General features: G+C 37.3%; 1 long non-coding RNA gene across 1 annotated transcript in view; it reads right to left on the bottom strand.

Moving 5' to 3' along the window:
- Positions 1 to 21556, bottom strand: part of LOC131483100 (uncharacterized) — a 402453-nt gene that overhangs the window by 359132 nt on the left and 21765 nt on the right. The window lies entirely within an intron of this gene.

Here is a 21556-nt window from a genome sequence, read left to right as displayed (position 1 = left end):
TTCTTTTCACCAGAGTAATAAATATTTATTGTAAGACACAAACAGCATTAAATAAAGTCTTGGGATGATTTTACTTTCTGTCAGTGCAACATCTTCTGCAACTCACTGGGGCCTGCTTAACCACACCGAGAATAAAGCTGTGCTAATCCTTGACCCTATTCAGTTACTAAGTATAATAGTTCCCAGTCAGTGAGGCCCCTAACTTGATGCTTTAATATTCATTTAACTTATGCAAATTCCTGGCATTTGGTTGCTTGCCAAAACCCATATATCCAATAACAATCCAGTTCCCACATGAACTCCAGCACCCACTCTATCCAACAACTAAATGTCTGGAGGGCCCCAGTGAAAAGAAATTCCCTACCACAGTCAAGGGCATTCCTGAGATGCTCCAAGTCATGGCTGGAGATCTCACTGTGCTCCCCAAGGAAGGGATGGCCTTCATATCACCTCTAGTACTAAAAAATAAAATTCATGTTTCCGATCACAGGGCTAAAAAAATCAAGTCAAAAAGCACTTATATCACTGTATCCTGAATTGAATTGGAAAGGCTACAAGCACTCCTTAAACACTTAAAATCACCCTGCCAGAGCCACAGAAGCTTGGCAGGAACCAGTGCATGCCAACACATTTTAACATACAAACTGACCTAGTTCAACATTTTGTAGTTAGCTGTTTGGCCTTCTCATTGTCACAGAGTAGCCTGCTCTGTCCACTCTTCTTGCTAACACCTCTCCATTAAGGAAATTTTGAAAAACAGAGGTTAAGGAAGACAATCCAAAAAAATTGCTTAGTAAACAAGGGTGAATATCATTAACCTTTGCCATCTGACTACCTTATTACTCTCATCAGTTGCACTTAGTGCGATAATGGGCTACAGAATATCCTGTGGCAATAACGAGAATACCCCCCAAGTAAAGAGAATATTTCTGGTGCTGCTTCTAACCCGCTTAAAGGACATATGCTGGTACTTCTTTCTCCCAGGAAATTATTCATGGTTCCCATGGACAGCATGTGCAAAGTGTATACAGTCTCCATATGTAAATTAGAAAATCAGGTTATTTTCTTGCCTAAAAATTCTCTAAATATTATTATGCACTGCATAAATAAATGAGTTTATAATCTAAGACTCCAAAGTAGAAAAATATGAGTGCATGTGGAATCACATCACAGCACACATGCAGATACCTCCGAACCTTTTGTAAGAGCAATTGCAATAGATTTATTCAGATGTTACCCTGCCAAAGGCCAGGAACATACTAGGTGACATTTGATGAATTTTTTAATCTTATAAATTTGATTCTTGATTCTCTGCCCCTAAGATATCTGAAATTAAAAAGAAGAAGTTAGATCAGCAAAATTGAATTTTTTTGAAAGTACAGTTAGGGGGCATGCGTTTAATTTTCTTTACCCATCATTACATTACAAAGAAAATGGGCAATCATGATTAAAGAAGCCAGGGGGAAAAAAGGGGGAAAATTTTAGCTAACAAATTTTGCTAAAGATCAATAAAGGAAACAACTTATTCTGATCCTTTTCTGGAGGTGATAATATTCCACATATATAATTGCTACAGTAACTTTCCCTGTTAGATGTATTAAAACCTCATTCATGTACATCACATGATATTAATTACAGCAACTCAAGAACAAAGAACAACAGAAAGAAACTGACTTACAAAAAAGTACATTATTTTTCACATGGAAAGCTTATTATCATCATTAGTGTTTCTCCAAGTGCCAACTACGAATCCTTTAATCAGAAACACCCTAAGAGCTTTCCAGAACTGAAGAGGCCTGAACCTTACCTAACATGTGCTGGTTAGAATTGCTGCTTTTTGAAAGGGTTCCCCAAAGTTTCTTATGTGTCATAAAGTTTGATATCACTGCCATAAGAATGATCTCAAGTCTGTATCAACCTAAGACATAGATTAAAAATAACTTAAATACATGAATTTCAGACTTGCCAGAAGTCTCTTTCATTTCTCATCTTAAACTCTCACCATATTCCAATGGACTTTCTTTGTCTCTCATGACTGGAATTGTTGTATAATCTCAAATTACCTTTGTGAATGGAGCCACTCTTGAAGAGCTGAACATAAGAAAGGCTTGGTTGGTCTGGATCTATTAAAGAGGAGGTCACATTGATTTGGGACAGATTGAATCTATTTTAATCAATTTATTCCTCCCGTGGCACACTAATAACAACATATTATAACACAAGCCAATGCCAAATTACAAAATGAGTTTTTAGCTTTAATGTGGCTTGAAAGGTACTAAAAATTTCCCCAACACTTCACCTATATTCTCGTCTATTCCTTGTCAGCTGTTAGAATTTTCCCGACTCTGATTTAACAAGCACTCTGAATCCAAATATGACTAGCAAATATCAAATACAAAGAAAAAATAATTATGCAATCACCAATATGAACCCTGCATACTATGCAGCAGTATCTAGCTCCAACATCCAGTTTTCTCCCTACTACAGTTTCCTGACAATGTGGTCCTTGGCGTACTACCCATGTAAGAAAGAAAGGCTACATTGTAAGCTCCTGGTTTCAACTTGATTCAACCATGGCTACTGAAATTATTTGAAGATTGAGTCAGCCACAAGATAGAAGCTCTTTCTATCAGCCCTTGTCTTTCTCCCTCTTTCTCTATCTTTTCCTCCCTTCTTCTTCCTCTCTCTCTCTCTCCCTTTCTATTTTGTTTTCAATAAATAGATAAGTTTTTAAAGGAATATTGAGTAATATGCCAGGCAATGATTTTTCAGCTCTTTCTCATCTCTTGTATTCATTTTCATAGCAATAAGGATAGATGGATACTATTAGCTTTATTTTATATTTTAAGGTAGAAGATCATGATATCAAGTACATGATAAAGTCAGATATAATGACAGCTTATCCATTCTGCAAATGAGGAAGTTAACTTTATAATACCACCTAGTGTCTTCCAATACTATACTTTTTATTGTTCTCTATAGTTAGGATACTTGTAGCTTCTAAGCTATCTGATAGAGATGCAAGTGTCACAATTGGTGTCTTAATCAAGGCATACCCTTATGCCCCCCCTCAAAAGTTCAGAAATGTTTAAACTTAAACTATACATTTGTTAATCATGACATCATCACATTTCTGTAGCTTCCTTTACATCACAGCTGCAGTGAAAACATTTAATGGTTTTCACAGTGCTAGTTTCCTCTCAAAGAATATTTCCTCCATTCCAGTCCAATTACTCCAATATTTCATCACTACTTGCAAATCTCAGCCTCATATTCCTCGCCCCTCAACACTATCTTGTAACCTTAGAGCTTTCTTACTTTCTAAAAACTCTCCCCAAATTCCATACTTCCATTCTTCAATACTTCCAAGCCACTGAAAAGGAGCTGATATTTTGCTTTTTTTCTTGGTCAGTTGGATTTTCCCCACTCTTCTTGACTATTTCAAATTCCATTTCTCCTTAATTAGAAGGACTCCTCTGGAATCATCTTTCATTTTCTCACCATTGTTTCTCTAGCACACCCATTTGTCAAGGCTCCAACCATTGTCATACCCAGAAGTTTGCCTAGTGTAGGACGGGGCCTGAGAAACTGAATTTGACAGAGTAAAGCACACAACATGTTGCCAGCTCTGCCTTCAAAGTTAGGATTTTAAAAATGTATTTTTCAACTGCCGTCACTCTTTAGAACAATTATTTATTATGCCCTGAATTGAAAAGTTGGAACTTTGGATTTTATTTTCATTTCCACAACATTTCTTACAATTTATTAGTGACGACTTATTCAAATAATGGGTCCATTTGGTACTATGACCTATCAGTTTCTTGACCTTACCCCTCCAATTCTTATTTCATTTATTTGAAAGACAAAGTAACAAGGAGAAAGAAAGAGAGTTAATCCATCTTAGTTCACTCCTCAAATTGTTAAAATAGTGAGAGTTGGACCAAGCCAAAGCCAGAGTCAGGGACTTTATTCAGGTCTTCCACATATTTTGGGCTGCCTTCACTGCCTTCCAACATACCTTAGAAGAATTCTGGGTCAGAAGTGGAACAGCCAACACTCAAACTGCTATGGGTAAAGCAGGCATTGGTTTAACCCAAAGTGCTATTTGTGCACACACACACACTTGAGTGATTACAACCTAAACTGTATACCTGGATGGGAGCCATGATCTCAATTTCAAGTATATCAATTCCCAAACTAATCCATTTTTTCCAGTTCATTTTCCCTGCCATACTTAATTCAGAACTTTGGCCCCTTTGGGATATTCTATTCATTGATCCTACCAACCCTCCTCAAATCCCTTTTTCTCTTCCTGCCAAGTTTATATCTCAAAATTCATCATTTCAATCACTGCTTCAACACATCTTTTGGCTACCCTGCTTTTCTGTACTTACCTGATAAAATGCTCATGTTCTAAAACCTAATCCTGTGTCTACTGAATATCTAAACTTAGCAGGGAAATATTGTTAGAGGAAAACATAGAACTGCGGTGACTGGTCTTTCAAATATAATCTTGAGTCTCAAGACAATAATACTACACAGAAATAGTCTACATTGCTCTGATTTTCCAACTCCTCAGGCACTTCTTCAATATTTTTGTCTCCCCAGACCCCCACATTAGCTCCATCCTTACTCTCAGCCAAAATAATTGTCTCCCATTTTTCTAATCAAACAGTGGTTGAAGACAAATAGCATATCCCACCTATACTAAGTTGACTAGCCTATGTAGAGCGTTACCCATACCGCCATATTCCTTCATCACAACGCATGAATTGTTCCCATCTTTATCAAAAGCTTATCCTTCCTTACATTATCTGAATGCTATACACTGACCACGACCCATATATTTTTCCTACAATTTACCCGTGTGTGTGTGTGTGTGTGTGCTGGCTATCTAATTTAGAGGAGGCCCCTTTTCAAAAAGGTGAGATTACTAAAGCTTAGAGATTGATCTTCCCATTGAAAATTTTATTTATTACCTAAGCGCTCATATTTAGTGCAATAACTTAATATTCGGTTTGTATGATGATTACTATTAAATCATTCACATTTGAAGGTATCCCCAAAATCCAATTCAGATTCCTACCCCATAACCTTTAAAATGCCTCCTTCCACAGCCTCAGTCAATGAGCAACTACTCCATAATATCTTATTTATCTAGCCAAAGCCTCATGGATATTCTCATTTTTTTCTTTATCTCAGACTCTAAAACTCTTCTCCAATCCATCAACCAGGTTACTTCACAGTACAATCTCAAGACAATTACACAGAATGAATAAAAATATGAACAAACAGGCATGACTGCTTTGCATGAAGAAAGCATGACTATTTTGCTTGAGCAGCAGAAAGTATTTTTTTAAATCCCCACAGGACAAAGTTATAAGTTATAGCATTCATTCTTAACATGGCTTTTGAATAATCTTGGAGGAAATGAAACCTACAGAAAAGTCTGATGCTGAGATTTAGAGCAAAACTCCTCATTTCTCAGACTGGGTCAACTTCCCCTTAAGTTACTGGCACAGTCTACACAGAGATGCTATTTTGGGAGATCCAATTTTTCTTCTGTTAACCAGTTTAAATAAGTTTGACATACTACGTTTCTAAACTATTGCTCTCTAGATATAATAAATCCTTAAATTTCAATAATATATTTATTGTCAGCCATTGATTTCAAAACTGCTCAAGTGAAAATCTGGAGAACAAAACTAATTAAATAACATGGGTTGAAGGAAGTAATAGTTTTGTGGATGAGAGCTGAAAGTTAACAAGCCATACCAAATTACCTCTAGGAACAACATCTAAAAGTGAAATAAAAACTGTTTTTTCAACTTCATATTTTAATACAATGGGTTCTATTTGCTTTCAAACAGAAATTAAATTTTAAATGTAAACAATGTTTTAGAAATCACAAACGTTAATTCACTTTGATTCTGGTACACAAACAACATCAGTGCCTATGAAAATGGCTTGGTCATTGCTTTTTCAATAAAAGAGCAAAAACTTGAGCCAAAGGTGACTCACACATCCATTAGTGTTTAGGTTTATTGACTGTCATCCCCATCCCTTTTAAACCCTGAATTCAAACTAACCAGATCACAAATGGTAGAAGTACAAATCATATATCCTAATAAAATTCTGTCTACAGTTCCGACTGGAAGTTTAGCCCCACACTGATGAGTCAGTCCTGAGACAACCCAACCTCAACAGGCCCCCACAGGGGTACCCAGTGATCCCAAGAGAAACCAGCCCACAGAAAACACAGTCTACCTCAACTCCCCTCTGCAATTGTTTCAGGACACATACCCTGTTGACAGGAAGTTGACAGTATTATTTCAAAAACCCTTTTACCTAGGAAATGAACCTAGTCATTTCTTAGTCTTTCGATCTTCAGTATGACAAAGCTAATGCAAATGAACAGATAAAGAAATATTGCTGAAAGAGGCAAAGGCTTGAAAAGGAGTGAAACTGTCAATTAAGAAGATAGAACTCTGTATCTACTGAGGACCTAAGAGTATCACATAATGAATAGTTTCAAATGTGCAGGTAGAAATTCTATCCAATTAATAAAGATACTAACTAAGACATATAGTGATTCTGGAGCTGCCATGGTGGCATAACAAGCTAATTCTCTGCTTATAGTGCCAACATCCCATATGAGCGCCAGCTTGGTTGCTCCACTTCCGAATCCAGCTCTTTGTTTATAACCTGGAAAAGCAGTGAAGGATGGCCCAAGTTCTTCTTAGCTTAGCAACACATAAATGTATTATTTAATACCCAGAATCTTTCTGAATCAGTCTTAATGCACCTGGGAGAGGCAAAGAAAACATTTTATGGAGAGAGCCATCTTCACAATTTAAAACTTGAGGCTGGACCTGGCACAGTAGCCTAGCGGCCAAAGCCTTTGCCTTGCACTCACCAGGTTCCCAGATGGGTACTGGTTCTAATCCCGGCAGCCCCCCTTCCCATCCAGCTCCCTGCTTGTAGCCTGGGAAGGCAGTCCAGGAAGACCCAAAGTCTTGGGACCCTGCACCTGCATGAGAGACCCAGAGGAGGCTCCTGCCTTCAAATCAGTATAGCTCCAGTCATTGTGGCCACTTGGGGAGTGAATCAATGGACAGAAGATCTTCCTCTCTGTCTCTCCTCCTCTCTGTATATCTGACTTTCTAATAAAAATTCAAATAATATGAGCAACAAGGACTATATCCCAACTGCCAAGGAGGCCACAGGGAATTGGATGCCCTCGGAGGCCGAGTACTCTGAGGTCACCCACCCCCCGCTAAAAAAAATTCAAATAATAATAATAATTCTTTTTAAAAAAAACTTGAGGCTAGAAACATTTAATCCTTTTAAAGGGAGTTTAGGGTCAGTGTTGTGGTACAGGGATTTACGCTGCCTACTGTGATGCTGGCAACCCATATGGGCATCAGTTTGAGTCCTGGATGTTAAAGGATAAATTAATGTGTTACCAACTCTGTATTCACAAGGGAGACTTGGAAGAAGCTCCAGGCTGCTGGCTTTAGACTGGCCCAACTCTGGCTGTTGTGGACATTTGGTTGGGAAGTGACGCATAGCATGGAAAATCTCTATTCTTTTCTCTCTGCCTATTTATCTCTATCCCAATCAATATGTATATGTATGTGTATATGTAGATGTATATGTAGATGTATATGTAGATACCCAAATATATTTATATCAATAGGTACATGAATATATGGATATCTATAACTATCTACTGACATTTATATCTATATCGGTCTACATCCCATGATATAAACATATAGACACAGATATCTCTATCTATAGATATATCTATGGATACTGGCAGATATGGATATAGATACACATGAAAAAATTAAAGGTGAAATTATGACCAAATATTAGCAGAAATTTGAATCTCAGTATTCTAGAACTTCATCATTAAAAGACGCAGAATTATCTAAAGATTCACATCTTTAGTTTGATTTCTCCAGAAATGAATGATGAGAAGATCACTGCAGTAATTTAAACAAGGTCAGCTAGTAAATTAAGGGTATTAGAAAGGTCTAGAATTTATGCTTCATAGACTGGCCTGAAATCATGCAATTATTACTTCACTCCCTGCTACTGCAGAGGTGAAAAAAAGACAATTGAACAAATAAGCAGTAACAAATGCAAATGGTTTCACATTACTCTTTAAAGCACTCTGCCAACCACAGAACCTATTTCTAAATGTCTATGAATATGAAATATCTCCATAATGTGTTTCTTCAGAAACCAGTTGTTTTCTGTCTCCATAGCAGATATTTCATGGGCATTTCCCCAGCATTTGACAAAAGCAATGAAGTTAGGATTGTGTCATCTTGTACATTTTGGGCAATAATGTAAAGTCCCTCAACAATCCTTTGTATCTAACATTAACCTTTAACATTTTATCCATTTTTATGGGAAATCTTTAAAAGGGAGACAATAGTTTGATCCTTTCTAACCTAATTTTATTCTTCCTTTCACCTTCATGGGTTCCAGTCACATAAGTATTTGTTCTCTAATTGGTCCAGTCAAATTTCATTCTCTAATTAACACATTCACATTCTCTTACCTCTGTAAAAGACTCCTACTTTTGACCATCAATTATTCCAATCATCTCTATATTGTTCCAAGGTATTCATTCACACAAAATATGTTCAGATACTCCTTCATAGGTTATTTCATTTTTTTCTTCAATCTGATCAAAAATAGTTTTCTTACAAGAATTTTTTATTTGCTAACAATGACTGTTGAGAATAATCAGAACTTCTATACCAGATATTTAACTCATCTTTACTATGATGATCTATGACTCTGTCTCTTATACAGTACTGTTTCTAGGCGGAGCAACTAACTTTCAGCTATATCATTGAGTTACAATTTGGAGAATGAAATGGCTAATTTTATATGACAGGTTGAGTGTCATGATTCCCAGAAAGTGGTTCCATATGACTCCTAGCATGTTTGTGACTGAGCACATTTCTGGATAACATTAACATTGGAATCAGTCAACTAAGTAAAGTGGACTACTCTCCCCACTGTGGATGAGTGAGTCTCATCATTCTCTTAAGGACTAAATAAACTAAAAGAAGAAGTAAAATGAATCAATTTTCACTACAACTGGACATCAATCTTTTCGTACTCTCAGAATGGAACTTACACCATTGGTTTTCCTAGTTGCCAGCTCTCACCGACTCGTTTGAGTACCAAACTCACACACACCAGACCAGATATTGTGAGACTTCTCAGGGTCCACAATTAAGTCATCTAGTTCCATTAAATAAATTATGTAATTTTGTATATGACATATAAGTACATACACAAGTGGTCTTCAAAAGTACGTTGAAAATACAAACAAATTATAAAAAGCAATATGTGGATGCTGACACACTACAAATTCAAAACAACTTCTTTTAACTTCATCTTTCCACAGACTCTTGTGTGGTCTATTGGTTCTGTTTCTCTGGAGAACTCTGATGACCACAGTCCCCCCTTTTCCAAATAGGATATGCGCCAAGACTCCAGTGGATGCATAGAATCACAGACAGCTTGGAACACTAAGTAAACAGTTTTTTTCCTACATTTCCATACCTATCACAAGGCTTAATTCACTAATTAGAAACAGTAAGAAATTAGAAACAATGAACTGATTGTATATCTTAGAACTCCAGCATTCATTTTTTCCTTATTTAATTCATAATGTACCATTTTGCTTAAAGAAGCACCTTATGGTTTCTTTTTGACATATGTCAATAATGGATCATCATTACCCTCAGATATTGAAGCCATTTTTTAAAAAGTAAGGGTTACTTGAGCACATGCACTGTCATCCTGCCACATCTGATCTGATAACCGAGGCATCTATTAAGAGACTTAGAGGTGAGTAGCATTTGCAGCATCAGTGCACTAGACAAAAGTGATGATTCACATCCAGAGTGAGATGACACGAGATGGCAGAGGATTTCATCACATTACTCAGATGGGCAGACAACGCAGAAACGTACAAATTACTTATTTCTGGAAATTTCCATTTAATACTTACAGGCCTCAATTGACCACAGGTAACAGAATGGCAGAAAATGAAACCACTGACAAAAGGAAATTACTGTGTTACAGATCGTTTGCTCACTATTTTTTCTTCCCCCATGTGCTGCTGCTCTTACTCACTCCCTTGCCCAGGCTTTCAAATAAATAAAATAAACAGAACTTTATAAAGAGTTTAAAAAGTCAGTTAATACTGTGTCACATAATGCAATGTAATTAATAAAAAAATTTTTTTTAAAAATTTTAAAAGCCAGTTAATTTAGAAGTATCTGCAACTTAATAAAAAATAAACCAAAAAATTGACATCTGAAGTTAGGAAAAAATAAAATCAGAACAACGAAAAAAATACCAAAAAAAGGATCAATAACTATAGAACAACTTGCAAAAAAACTGCCCAATCAATTACTTTTTTAAATAATGGTTGCTCTAAATAGTTGATGGACAAGTACTTTTGATCTTTAAAGTAATTTAATACTTCATTATCAAAGCTATTCAAAAATTATAGAAAAGTATGAAATGCATCTAATTTCATCCTTTTAAAACAATCCTAACTTAAAAGTATGAAAAAGTAGAAAAAACTATGCACATAGAAAACTCATAAATATCAATTCAAGATTTATAATAAAATATTAACTAATCCAACTTTTAAAGCAATAAAATGAAAAAAAGATACCATGTCCAGTCAGGACAGATTCCAATAATGCTAGGATCCTTCTTTACTATATTAAAAAAATGTTCATGTAATTTACTCTATCAGGCAACCAAGCAAGGCAAAATAACCATCTGATTGAAATATCAATTTCAATAACTACTCATTCATGCATTCCTAGCAATTTGAAAAAGCATGACACAAAGAGAAATACTGTCAGTCCAACAGCCCATAGATAATTTCACACTTCGAGTAAAAAATAAAATTATTTCCCTTGAAAATTCTTCATCATTGATCTAAAATCTGAATAAAATTAACAGGAAAAACAAATCATAAATTTAAAAGATGAGGGTCACCATTTTCATGCAGTGTGATTTCTTACAAACTTTGAGATAACCCATCTAAAAATTCAATAAGTTAATTATCTGAAAACTCACAACTTAAGATAGATTTTCAGTTATTAATTAACCAGTTGATCTGGTTTGGCTGCCTGGAAGCATTCTCCAAGTCTACACATTCTAGTACCTCATGAGCGGAAAGCTGACTCTACCAATTTGATAAAGTAGAATGCAAACCTATATTTTCTACTCATGGAATGAAGTTTCACTTGATTAGAGCTATACTTCTAATCTTTTTTTTTTTTTTTGTCTTTGCTTTAATACTCACTGGACAATCTAGGGATCCACTGTCAATGTTTTCCTTGAGCCTTCTGAAAAAATTCTAGTTTTAAAAGAAACGTTCATGTATTTATTTGAGCATCAGAGGGACAGGGAAAGACAGGCAAGTGTCAGAGCTCTAATCCATTGGCTCACCCTGTAACAAAAGGGATCAGGGCCAGAATCAGGAGCCAGAAGCACAGATAAGACCCGCAAGCTTTAACATCAGGTCCCAATTACTTGAGCCACTGATAGGAATTTGACATTAGAAACCACAGCTGGGAATCAAAATAAGGTCCTCTGACGTGGGGTGTAGACATTTTAATCTCAAACTGAATGATTCTGAATGGCATCACAAATTCAGTGGTTGTTCTGTATCCATTTATTTGTTCATTCAATGAACATGTTCTAAATGCTAAAACATGAAGAAATGCATTATTAACACAGAGATGAATGTTATATAATCCAGCTGGTTATCTAGCAGCAAAAAAAAATTACACAAGTGTAGTATATTCATATACTAAAAACTGTGTGTGTAGAATATATAATAAAATCCAAGTGTGGCATATTCATGTAACAAAACATTTCCTGTGAGGTCATAAAGTAGTCTTCACTCAAGACCCTTTCAAACACATCTAATTACATTCTTACATACAGACTAGGGATAATTTGTAAAACATCTGAATTAGTACTCAGATATTACTCCAATTACTCAAAGGAAATGAGATAACACTGTAACATTCAGAGATTTTACCAAATCAAGACTGAAAATTTTGAAAATAAGACATGCTGCCTATTCAATATTCATTTAAAAGATACTTTGTCCTTGATTTCATCTGCTAGTTTCCTATTTAGATACAAGACTCAACCAGACAGGAGCTGCTACCCAATCAGCAAATACACAACTGTGGCGTAATACTAACATCAGATTCATTGACTTCCATTGGCACAACCTAACAGCCCATTTAACCTTCCCTATAAGTCATATTCAGGCTTAGAGCCAGCCATGAACACTCTGATCTAATGTAATATTTATGACAGACTGCTGAAACTATAGCCACTTTGGTAGCTAAAAGTGTGGTGACAATGAGATGAAAAAAAAAAGTGAAAAGGCAGTTTGGGGACTTAAGCAGGCTATGAACTGAGACCCAGTAGCCACAGACCAAGATTCAGAGCTCAAGAATGCAGCTGCTCTTGTTTAAACATGGGGTTTGGACAGAGCACAGGACTAAGGAAAGGGTTATGATATCAGTAATCTTTGCAAAGGATGCAGGTACAAGTATTAAAATTACAGTGAAACTTTGACATTTTCTCACCCGGATAGTAAGCAATCCTTGATTTGACACTAACAATTTCAGCTTCAAATAGAGCCAATCAAATGTTTATTCAAAATCTAACACTGTATTCTGTTAAGAGCTACAAACAAATCCAAAAGAGATGTAAAATATGGTCCCTATTATAGAGTCTCCTGACTAATGATATTCTTGTAATGCCCTAAAGTTATTCAGCTAATCCTTATGAATGTGTCTGGGCAGCAACAGATGCTGGTGGTGATGGCTCCAATTTCCAAGTCCTTTCCACATGAGAGAACTGAGTGGAGTTCTGACTCCTGGATTTGGCCTGACTCCTCCCTGGTTATGACAATCTTTTGGAGAGTGAAACACCAGACCAGAAATTGACCTTTCTCTCCTCTCTCTTTTCCCTTTTTCTCCCTATTTGTCACTTTGCCTTTCAAATAAGTAAATCTTTCAAAAATTGTATAAGCAATACATCTGCTGTTCAATATTATTTTGAATGATATGAAAAGTTGGAAGTCTCCTGTGGCAAACCATGAAAGACGTACATGGGCACAACCACTCATACTTGGTATAGGCTTAACCGACAATCTAAATATAGCCCAGAATCTCTGTACCAAGCCAGGCTAATTTCTTTTTTTTTAACTTTTGTTTTTCATGATATAGTTCCATACATTCATCGATTTCTCCTTTCATCAGACTAATTGCTTTACAAAGTCACTGGCTTAATGTGAATAGAGAAAATATATCTACTGGTCCTTCCTGTCAGATTTCCAATCTATACTCTCCTGAAAACCAGTACATTAGTGGTTCCTTCGATAGCTCAGTTGGTAGAGCGGGGGGACTGTGGTGGAAAAACAGTACATTAAATAAAAGTAAAACACACAAACACAGATGCAACAGATTAGTCTAATTCTTCAGTTCTCTGAATGATACAGTCTCACTAAATGTACACTCAACTTACATTACTAAACAGAGTGTTTGACATTCTAGTTTTCAACTTAGGAACTCAGACTTAAGTGGCTTTGCATTTTCCCCCTAAAAATAGCAGGCAGCCTCATATGCTATATGAGGGTTGGGGACTGTTTCATATAACATTCATAACCCATATGTTGGCCATATCATGCAGGTGCAACCTCATGGAACTTTGAATTAGTCTCACACTTCACCTTCCACCCTGAAGATTCTCTGTGGGAGTTATAGAGCTGGATATCTCAGGATCCTGTTCCATATTATGCCCAGAAGCACAGACAGTTATCCCATGAAGTAAACCTTTGAGAACTAGAGATGGGAGCCTCTGGGTAAGTGCTTCTATCACATCCCAAGAGGAATGATCCTGAGAGTTTTCAAGAAAGTTGCATGAAATGGTGGGCAACTTGATAAAATGTTCTTACATTGGTTCACTCTGCTTCTCAGTTTGCTGTCCTCAAGACTGCTATATGGAGCAGCAGTCCTCAATAAAGTATTTACATGTGAACCTTTGCCAGATGTTCCGCTACATGGGGAATCTAGTTCATGACTGTTGAGGCCAGCAAAGGTCCTAGAAAGTAGAGAGGAAGCAAGCAAACACTAGCTACATAGAGTGAGTTTTGCAGTGAATGTCAGCAAGTCTCTCTCCTTGAACATAGTATCCATGGTGGAAAGATACTAGCTGTAAGTGAAGATTGTGCATAGGACCAGGTAAAACAAAGTTTGACTTAGCTAGTCTTACTGCTGATGGCCATATTTCCTAGTAACAGAAATCACTGCTGAATGTGAAAAAAAATCCCGTATTGTGCAAAACCTTAAAAAAGGCCAACTACTCAGTAACATGTAGCTTCCACTGAACTCTTTCTCTCTGAAGGGAACAACAAATTGATTTTGGCCAAGTTTACACCAGTTCCCCTAGAGACTGTCTTCTCTGTTCAAAGTGGCTGTTGGAGCACCATCATCTGAAAGCCTATAAAGTGCTTCATTTTTTGCATGATATTTCACACATTTTCTCAGATCAAGCAATCCATTTTATTGCAAAAACGAAAAGTGTGGCAATGGTCATGGAATAATTGATTTTATCTGATATGAATTATGCAGAAGTAGCTGCAATGACAACAACAACAACAAAAAACCAAACCACAGTAAGAACAACAACAACAAAAGTGGCAGTCTTGTCAACAGCCCAAGTAAGGCATCAGCTCAGGGAAAACACCACACAGGAGGAAGAGCTGTCCTGCCTGATGTGGTGCCTATGTTCAGTCATGATCATGCACTAATCTCAGGATCAATGGGTGAGAACTGGCTCTTCTCGGCCCCATCCCTAGTGTTCCCTTTGTGGATTTTGAGCCATTTGCTTTCCACACTGGAGCTTACGTGTTGATACCAAAGCAAGGTACACCGTAGGTGGAGTCACTTGTATTATATATTCATTTAGAAGTGCAATAACGTTACTCATTGTGGGGCAAACTTTTGACCAGTGGAGAATAGGGAGTACTTTTGGGAATCACTTCCCCAAAAGTGTGTTTCATTCTCTTTCTCATAAAGTTCCTTGCAATGGAATAAGGGGTCTTTCCCAAAGTAGTTCCACATCAACAATTTCCTTGTTTTGTTTCTACTTCCCACACTTCATTACCCGTTTCGTTCATTTCCTGCCAAAACAGCCCCAAGGAAGTCTCACCCATAAGTGCACAGATCTGCTTTCTGCAGGAAAGCTGAGAAAGATGCCTTTTACACTAAAGACAAAACATAACTCACATTCCTTCTGCTAGAAAGAAAATTTTTAGCTAATTTCTCTTTTTAAAAAATACATGAAGATACAGCCTACATACAATGAAGTACACAGATCTGAAGAGCACAACTCAATGCATTTCTATATTTATATATCCTTGCTCTCACCAAACTTTAAATTCTTTCTCCAAAAATTAATTTAAATTTCAGCTTTTAAGAGGTGCTTCCATACCTATGCATCTATTCTCTTTTTTTAAGTCTTACTGCTCTAGCTCAGGCTGTCAACATTTCTAACCAGAGCATCTTTCTAAGATTTATTTGAGATTTTAACTTACATCAGTCTTTCCCTGTCACCAAAGAATGCTGTCTCAATAACAAATCTGACCATGTGATCCCCCTGCAGAAATTTCTCCAGCAGCTGCTTATTAGCTAAAGACAATACTGAAATTTCTCATTCTACTACTCAAGGCCCTAGGATCCAATCCCTGTTTAATTTTTATCTCATATTTTGCTACTCCTTGGCAGTTCTTGCATCACCACTTGCCATTTATATCCTGCCACAATGGCCTTGCAGTCTTTCAGGCAAGGATTCTCTCTTCCCCATTTTACAATGTCCCTTACCTCTACCCAGCTGTGTGAAGACTTGGCTTAGTCTTTACCCTTCATATTGTAGTTCTCTCCTCCGGGAGAGCTTCTCTGGCTTCACATTCTCAAGCTATACCCCTCAGTACCCTCTGCATATCTTCCTTGTGATACTAATTGCTAGACATTTTAAGCATCAGTCCTGTTTATTTGTATAAAGTCAAGTGTCACAATATACACATCTCTTTATCTCCTGTGCATAGTTTATTCCTGGGCCACAATATACAAATAATAAATGTTTAATGAATTGAATAAAGGGGAAAGAATATTTAAGGCACTTTACATTAGACATGTATACCAAAAAATTTAAATGGAACAACTTCGGTGAAAAACAAGCCCCATGTATTTGAATTCCTACTCTGGAGTAAACAGATCACCCCTATAATCATATGCCTTAACATCCTACCCTTGTGACACTCAAACATCTGCTGTTGGGAGATTAAACTGCTCTGACGCAGGCATTGTCCTGGCCTGGATACTGGTACTCCAAGGTGTCCTGGTTACCCACAGCTCTCTGAGTCAGTGTTGACCATTCTCACTGATGGTTTATGGTACTTGTGCTTGGCTATTTGGTTTTCATTTTTCACATCCTGGTATTTGGTCTTAGTTGGTGCCTAGCTTTCTATTTCTATGCTAAATATCCTAGTTTACCCAAAGTCTAGGTCTCCTGCTCTTTATCCCTAAATTCTGGAAATTAGGTCTCTGATCCCTGCTGACTGCATTTCAAGAGCATCTGAGATAATTTTCTGCTCTGAATCTCCATGAGTTATCTGCCCAGATTAAAGGCTTGGTTTGGACCAGAGGCATGGGTAAGCTATCTGTCCTTATTGCCCCTTGGACTGGCAACTAATAATTCTTTAAGTTATCTGTCTATACTTTCTTGTATGTCATTGAGTTCTCTCAGGATCATTATTTTAATTTTTTTACAGACATTTAATATATTGCCTCAAATCAAGACTTATTTTTGGAAAACTATGGTATTCTTTTGGAGGTATCATATTTCCTAGCTTCATATTTTCTATATCCCTGTGTTGATGTCTTCACCTCTGGTGACCAGCTCCTTTTTCTTTATGCAGTAGCTGTCCATAAAAAAGATTTCCTGATTTAGATGGAAGTGGAATGTCAGCTGAGTGGTTTCTTTGACTGTGGTTCTAGGTGGGCCTAGAAGTATAAACTCTGAGTGATTTCTGCAGTTGTAATGAATGACACAGTTTTCTAGTCCTAATTACTTTATGGAAGCTGCACTATGGCTTTGAATTGGACACGGGCGTCCAAAGGAGGTGGCTGCCACTTTGTCCTCCCAGACAAGTCACAATGATGCTGCAGCTTGTGACACCAATAACTTTGACTCTAGAAAGTGTGATATATGACACTTTCCCCATGTCATTCTGGGTGAGTGTGGGCAATGCTGAGGGGGTTTGTTTGTTTAAATGTATTTATTATTTTATGATATAGTGCCATAGGCTCTGGGATTTTCCTTACCCTCTCCCCGAACCCCCATCCTCCACTGGTTTCCCACATATCATTACAATGTTATAGTCCTTCATAATAAGTCATAAGTCTATCATTCCGATATTTAAGTGCATCCCGATATTCTAGGAATGGACAATGGCAGAGAGTCCAGCATTCTGTTGTCAAGATATATTTAACAGTTTCATTGGGAGTCCATCTTTGATTTGGCAGTGGAGATGCATTCTGCATTGTATCTTCACATCTGCATGTGATACTCTCTATTACACAGTTGTAATACATCCCCTTAAATGAAACGCCGTAAAACAAAATCAACAACAGGAAGAAAAAAATCAGAAAATTTAGAACATGAAGTAACATACTACTAAATAATCAATGTGTCTTTGAAGAAATGAAAAAAGAAAATAAAAAATCTTCTTGTGCGTGACCTATGAGTCAGTGAGGAAATTAATAAGAAAAAAAATTCTTTTCAATGAGTAAAAACAAAAACAAGAATATCAGACTCCCTGAGATGTAACAAAAACAGTAATGAAAGGGCTATTGATGTTGTATTTTGCATGAAGTTTGCCTTGTAACAGGGAAAACATACGCTATTGTCCTTTGGGGACTGGCTTATCTCACTGAGCATAATGGTCTCCAGTTGTGACCATTTGGTTGTAAAGTCTACTTGGGTGGGAACACATTGTCTCTCATCAGTGATATGACAAGTGTGACTGAGGAAGATCCACCAAACCAGCTCTTAAGAAGTCATCAGAAAGTAAACACTCTACAGGGTGAGTACTTGCTTGTTGAGCCTCCCTCTACCCAACTACATTTAATTTTTTCATTCGCAAAACTGGATTAGCATACTCAAATGCTATAAAATGATAACTAGTTTTGATTCCCCCAAATTCTCTGTAAAAATATTGATTAGAAAAAGAAGTTACAGCTTTGTCACAAAATAAGACATGGGCATTAAGTATACATTCATATCGTTTAGTGATGTTTCCTTTACATTCAGGATCATCATGCTGGCATTTTCCTAACTCAACTGCATCCTTTTTTGTTTGTTTTTTTTTTAAATATATATTCATTTATTCATTAATTACATTGTACTACATGACACAATTTCATAGGTACTGGGATTCCCCACACCCCCTTCACCCCAAACCCTTCCCCCATGGTGAATTCCTTCACCTTGATGCATAACCACAGCTCAAGTTCCGTTGAGATTCCCTAATTAAAAGTTCACACCATACAGAGTCCAGCATCCCACTTGTCCAGTTCAAGTTCAACGGCCTCTTAGGGAGGCCCTCTCAGGTTTGAAGGCAGACCCAGCAGAGCGTCACCTCGATCAATTAGAAGCTCCAACATATCATCAGCAACAGTCCAGGTATGATGAGGCTGGTGCAGAGTCCACTGATTGACATAGTCCATCTTCTAATGAGTAAAAAATGACTCCCCAGTGTAAGGAGACCTCCTCGGTGTGCACACAACAGCACTCCGTGCGCACTTCTCCTTTGGCTACCACTACACATACGGATATCAAACAATTACACAATCCGCTCCGCTGGATCTCCTGCCTTTTCTCTTCTCCTTTAGTTCCATGAAAAAACTAAGCTTAAGGATAATATTGAAAACTAACCTATTTTATCATTGTCACTAATTTCTAAATCTCAACAGGAGAATGACCAACAAAGTCATCTGTGGATCTTTGGCTATCTTACTTAAGAAACACTTTCCCCTTCATTTCCTTGCTATTATTCAATTGTTGTAAAATTTACCAAGGCACTGAATTGTTTGATCAGCATATTTTCATAGACGAGAATTGCATTTTTGCTGAGTAAAGTCCCGTGTGATACTTTCCCTATGCTGAAGATGAGATATTGATTCTTTTGAAATGATATTTGCTGTGGGGATAAATACTGCCACTGAAGTACTATATTTCTTAGATTGAGCACTTTACAAATGGATCCTAGATGCCCTTTATGGATTGAAATACTTCTGAACAGTACATTATATAAAGCAACAAAGATAAAATATTGATTATATCCAAGTATTCCTTTCCCCATTAATTTAAAATTTACAACTAATATTTCAGTGTTTCTGTAATGAGATGGCATTGTGTTCACATTAATTATAGCCTAGCTTCAATTCAAAATTGAAAACTGAAAGTATTCTTTGTTTCAAGTAAAACCGGGCTGAAAGCAAGAACTAAAGTGGCATTTCTTCTTAACTTCCTATTTAGCTAAGGTGAGCAGATTCCATGTATTTCATATATACAGATTTAAGAACATAATACAGGTCCTGAAAGCATCACAATGTTAATCCCCATATCTACCATCACCACCACTGCTATTGTGCACCCCCACAAAATGCTGGGCATGGCAAGAATAATTCTCAGCTTTTCAAAAGGTTAATTCTAAAGAAAGACGCTATAAAGGACAATGGTTGTGATACAGAAAGTTAAGTCACCACTTAAGATACCCATAGCCCCTGTCAAAGTGCCTGAGTTCAAGACCAAGCTACTCTGCTTCCAATTCTAATCTGGCTTCCTGCCAATGCACCTGCTGAAGTACCAAATGCAGTCTCAAGAAGTTGAATCCCTGCCACCCATGTGGGATATCCAGAAGAAGTTTCTGGACACTGGTTACAGCCAAGCCCAGCCCTGGCTGTTATGGGCATTTAGAAAGTGAACCAGCAGATAGAAGATCATTCTGTCTCTCTCTCTATCTCACCCTGCCTTCCAAGTAAATAAATCTTTCTTTAAAATTTTAAGGAATAAGAATGCAAATATCATATATGATTCCAAAACTAGGTGGAAAGACCTGGCACTAAAACAGAGTTGGAGTGAGTAACCAGGTGTCCAGTCTAAATATACTAGGAGTTGAGTGAGGGAAGAACAGTGGATACTACGTCTTGTGTCTTGATCTTTGAGCCACTACTCTGTCACAGATCCTATTTTTAACAATAACGGGATATAAAGTGCTGACACTGGAATGGATTTATACTTGGGATAACAAAAGCAAGTGACAGGGCCGGCGGCATGGCCTAGCGGCTAAAGTCCTCGCCTTGAACGCCCCAGGATCCCATATGGGCGCCGGTTCTAATCCCGGCAGCTCCACTTCCCATCCAGCTCCCTGCTTGTGGCCTAGGAAAGCAGTTGAGGACGGCCCGATGCATTGGGACACTGTACCCGCGTGGGAGACCTGGAAGAGGTTCCAGGTTCCCGGCTTCGGATCGGCGCGCATCGGCCGGTTGCGGCTCCCTTGGGGAGTGAATCATCGGACGGAAGATCTTCCTGTCTCTCCTCCTCTGTGTATATCTGGCTGTAATAAAATGAATAAATCTTAAAAAAAAAAAAGCAAGTGACATTTACAATTTTAAAAAAATAAATTTTGTCATGGAAATAAAATAAGAGATGGTCATAATAGAAGGTGGGACTTAGAGTATAATCATCTAAGGTGCTAGGTACATCAAGTTGAAGTATTTCCTTTTTAATTCAAGCTTTCATGGTGTTGGTACTATTGATTATATTTTATACCTAAGGAAATGGGCCCCGAAAGTTTAGATACCATGTCCAAGATCAGTCAGGTGAGAGTAGTGAGGTGCAACCAAGTTCAGCCTATGTAAGACTATTCCACTACAGATGTCAGTGATTTCAAATCTAGCATCATATTACCACAATCAAAGGATCTTGGAAAAACTACCCACTGCCTGGACACCACTTAGACTCAAACAAACAGGAATCTCTAAAGGACTAAAACATCAGTACTTTTAGAATGTTCCCCATATAATTGTAATACATAACCCAGGTTAATACCACTGTGCTAGTAGAAATATAACTAAGTGCTGTGGACCAAGAGGCAGAGAAAAAGCCACCTGTTCAGGATATAGAATAACCAGTGTTTCTAAAGAAGTTATTGACAGAGTTCCTGTCACAGCCAAAACAAATATTTTTAGCCAGAAGCGTATCAGCAGATGACTTCTATCAGCCTGTTTCCAGATAATTCATCGACCAAAAGAGGAGGTTGAAAAACAATGATAAGTGGATACAACTTCCTGATAAAAACTAAGGGTTGCACAGATATTTCCTGCAGGAAATTACTAATCAAGGC

Source organism: Ochotona princeps, chromosome 23 (genome assembly GCF_030435755.1).
Source record: "Ochotona princeps isolate mOchPri1 chromosome 23, mOchPri1.hap1, whole genome shotgun sequence".
NCBI lineage: Eukaryota > Metazoa > Chordata > Mammalia > Lagomorpha > Ochotonidae > Ochotona > Ochotona princeps.
Note: the sequence above shows the minus strand (reverse complement) of the source record. Positions and strands in the feature narration are given on the sequence as shown.